Source organism: Capsicum annuum, chromosome 12 (genome assembly GCF_002878395.1).
Source record: "Capsicum annuum cultivar UCD-10X-F1 chromosome 12, UCD10Xv1.1, whole genome shotgun sequence".
Taxonomy (NCBI): domain Eukaryota; kingdom Viridiplantae; phylum Streptophyta; class Magnoliopsida; order Solanales; family Solanaceae; genus Capsicum; species Capsicum annuum.
The window spans coordinates 216,152,455-216,157,015 of NC_061122.1; positions in this window are offsets into that span (position 1 = coordinate 216,152,455).

Here is a 4,561-nt window from a genome sequence, read left to right on the forward strand (position 1 = left end):
TGAAAAGTCATGACTTATATCACAATATTTATTTTCTTAATTTAATCAAAAATGTAATTAATGTATGGAGGTGAATAGTCGCGCCTTTTTGCCTCTCATTCAAATTCAGTCCTCTATAAATAGGTCCCTCCTTACTCAATCATTTATTCAAATACACTCTATTTATTTATTGCATCTCATCTTTCATATTACACTCTAGAAGATAAGATTATGGCTGACCCAGTATGGGACATTGCTTTTTTGCAAGACGTCATGAATGAACTTCAGAATCAAGTTCGTGATCTGCAATGGGAACTGGGAGGAGTTAGATCAAGAATGCTCCGAGAGATACGCAGGCTGAAGAGGGTCTTGCTACTTTCGGTTGAAGATTGGCCAGTTGGCAATGATGATGCTGATAATAGTAATAATAATTAGAGTATTATTTTTCTTTTAGTCTATTATATGTATTTTTATTTGTTTTTATTTATTAAATAAATTATGTTTGATCTTTGACGTTTTAATTCATATTTAATTTTCATTCTGTCTATTATCTTCTCAACAAACATGTCGACGATTCGACGTAAAAAAGAATAATTTAGAATCCAGTAGCAATAGCAAGATTTATCTGTTAGATTTGTGGCAGGGGTTGATGTGTTGTTCAAAATAGATTACTTATGTTGAAACAGATAAGAAGTTGATACAATAGATAAATAGTTTGTTTCAACAGATGACTAGTTTGTTGCTTTGCTTAGCTCTGACGTTTTAATTCGTACTCCCCCCGTCTCAAATTACCCGTCCTAAATTGAGATGCCATATTGATTAAGAAAAATAATTAATAACATATCTAGTTTAGAATAATCCACTGATCAGTTGGTGGGACATTAGACGTGTTTGAAATAACCATTGTTTGCTATTCAATTGAAATTTCATAAGAGAAGAAAGCTTTTAACGTCGGTTGGCGTATAGTCCCCCTATTAAATAATGTTTCCATTTTAATTAGAAGAAAAAATTATTAATGCAAAGGGTAAAACATGGATTTTTTTTTAATCTTTTCTTGATTAATGAAAAAGACAAGTAAAATGAGAAATCGAATTCGGAAATTTGGGATGGGTAATTGGACGTAAGGAATAATTTTGAATCCAGTAGCAATAGCAAATGTTGAAAACATATTGGTTTTTTGTTGGGTTTATGGCAGGGGTTGATTTGTATTGTTTCAAACAGATTAATCATTCGTTGCAACAGATAAACATTTTGATGCAACAGATAATTAGTCTAGTGCAACAGATAAACATCCTGATACAACAGATAATAGGTCTGATGCAACAGATAATATAATGATGCAACAGATAAACAATCTGATGCAACAGATAAATCTTTGGATGCAATAGATTACTCATCTGATGCACCAGATGATTAATCTACTTAAATTGTGGGCACTTATGCTGGATTCATAATTGGGGTTCTATCCATTGTTGGAAAAACAGAAGTGTACCCAGATGACAAATACGAATAAAAATCATAATTTTAATTACCAAAGTCACCTATGAAGTAATGCCAAAGTGGAAAGTGATGTAGTAAACAAAATTTGACCTAAAAATTGGTCAGATCGCAACAGTAGCGCTATACCAACAACAACAACAACAACAAATGGTCGACAAGAAGAAGATGAAAATGATAATGAAGTAGAAGATGATAATAATGAAGCAGAAGATGATGAATAAAGCAGCAGAAACAGAAATAATTAACAACAAAAATCGCTAAGAGAGAGAAAACAACAATGGATGAGTAGAGAGAAAAATGCCTTTTTCCCCTCCGTTTTCCATTATTTTAGGTATACATTGGGATCAAAGTGTAAAGTTAAAAACTTGTGGATTATTTTCAAACTTCCCTAACTTTCTTAATCCATGATAAAGTAATTGTCACCTCCAACTAATAATTAAAACTTGTGTCACCTACACCTCATTTTAAAACTCTTTTGTCACCTGTGGCCCAAACTCCCCAGAAACTAAGCCTAGGAAAATCAAAACAGCTACAGCCTAAACATTTCATAAGGATAACAATTTATAACTGCAAGGTGATTTTGCTATCTCCAAAGAAGATGAATAAGCGGAAGAAGAGGTCTAGCAACAAAGTCTCCTTTTGTATGAATATATAATGCAACTTCTCTGCATAGTCTGTCACTTGAACAAATACCTTTTTGGAATCTGAGCTTGTTCCTACTTCTCCAAATTAAGTAAATCATCATGCCAAACATAGCTGAGACAATCTCCCAGTAGCCAGACTTCTTTTTCACATCTGCAAAGATCCATTCAATCTCTACTTGCTAGTTTTCAATAATGCTGAAATGGCCAAACCACCTCACTAATCTAGACCAAATATTGTTAGGATTTTTGTGTTGAAGTAATACCATAAAAAAGGGTAGTCCGATGCACTAAAGCTATCGCTATGCGCGGTGTCCGGTGAAGGGCCCCACCATAAAAAATACCATAATTACTTTTATTTTTCTGAATAGAAAATATAAAACTTTTTCATATTTGACAAACCTCTTTCTAAGAGGAAAGGTTTGGGAACTCTATAAATAGAATAAAACAATAGCATCCACAACGTCGTTCTTTAAAGAGTCTTGTTTAGGGAGAAATTTTTTCTCCCAAGTAGATTTTATGTTTTTATTATAAGTTTTTTATATGTAGGTCATTTGACCAAACCATATTAATAATAGATCTTTTTAGTATTGTTTTCTTTGTTGTCTGATTTATCGTCTCCATGGAATGCAAACTAATAGATTCCGCATGACGCCTTCTCAAGTTTGAACCCAACAAGTGGTATCAGAGCCTATGGTTCAATAATCCAATGGTGTGGTGAGACGAGATTAAACAGGTTCAAATCGGTTTCAAAATCAAGTTACAAGCAGTTTGGCGATAATGACGATTTGGTTTAGCTACATGTGGAGAAAAAGTTTTAAGCATATTTCAACAAATATGTTGCTGCGTCTTTAAAAATAAAAATAAAATATTTATTTTTAACTCACTTTTAACCATAATATTTAAATCTTATTTTTAACATGCAAGCAACAATGATGAAGATTATGTAAAGAACGAAGATCATGCACGCGAAGAGGGTGGATCAAATTATGTCAAGAAAATCAAGCCAAAAAAGGGAAGATTTGTTAGGATTTTTGCCTTGAATTTTTTACCAAATTTAAGTTTTATTTTTCTTAAAAGGAAAATAAAAATAATACCATAATTATTTTTATTTTTCTGAAAGGGAAATATAAAACTTTTCCATATTTGGCAAACTTTTTTCTAAGAGGAAATGTTTTGGAACTCTATAAATAGAATAACACAATAACATCCACAATATAATTCTGTAAAGAGTCTTGTTTAGGGAGAGATTTTCTCCCAGTAGATTTTATGTTTTTCTTATAAGTTTTTTATATGTAAGTCGTTTGACCAAACCATATTAATAATAAATCTTTTTAGTATTGTTTTCTTTGGCATCTAATTTATCATCTCCATGATTTGCAAACTAATAGTTTCCGCATGACGTCTTCTCAATTTCGAACCCAACAAATATCTCTAGTAATAGAGCCTTCAAAAAATAGATGGTCAAAAAGTTCATCAGTTAAACCATAGAAAACATAGGTCTTAGGGACTTGCACTCCAAACTTCATCAACCTTTCCATTATTGCCAACCTTTTTTGTTGTGTATAATTTATTGATATTCGGTGATCAGATCTACTTCAGCCAAATCCGGCATGTATGACCTGATTAAAGAGGAACTGCTTTTTACTAGGGGTTTTTTAATTTTTGAAGCTTAAAATCGAAATCTCAAATTAAAAATAAAGATATCTCATTAATCTCACTATATAGGCGTCAACTAGTACTGTCAAATGATCGATGGGTACGATACAAGTATTCAACAAGAAAAAATTTCTAACTTAGCTTACTTTAGAAGAAAATGTGAATTTGACTTTCAGATGCTTTATGATTTTATTTTCCAAGTGTCATTATTATTCGAATAAATTAGTTAAAACTACATAACATATGTAAATTCTCCTTTTTTTATTCTATAATATACTTCCTTCGTTCCAAATTGATATGACACATTGATTAAGAAAAATAATTAATACACTACAAAAAAATGCATTTTAGCCACGTGCAAAACCGTGGCTATATGGTACATATATCGTGGCTAAATAGTTTAGCCATGGTTTGTTAGCCATGGTTACAAGTATGTCCAATAGGGGCGTGGCGAGTAAATTAGCCACGTTTTTACCGTCCGTGGTAACATTTTACTAGCCACGGTTTTCTGATGTATTTAGCCACGGTCTTTCCATGGTTAAACTTTTTGATTATTTTGCTATCATATCAATTAGCCACGGTTTGCACCGTGGCAAAATATTCATTTTTTAAGAATTAAATATTATGCATATAAATTAGCCACAGTTCTAACCGTGGCAAAAAGTAAATATTTATTTTTTCATATTAATTAGCCACGGTTTTAACCGTGGCTAAAATGCCCAGATTTTAAAAAAAGATATATTTTTTGCATATAAAATCGTGGAAAAAGAGCCAAGCTATAT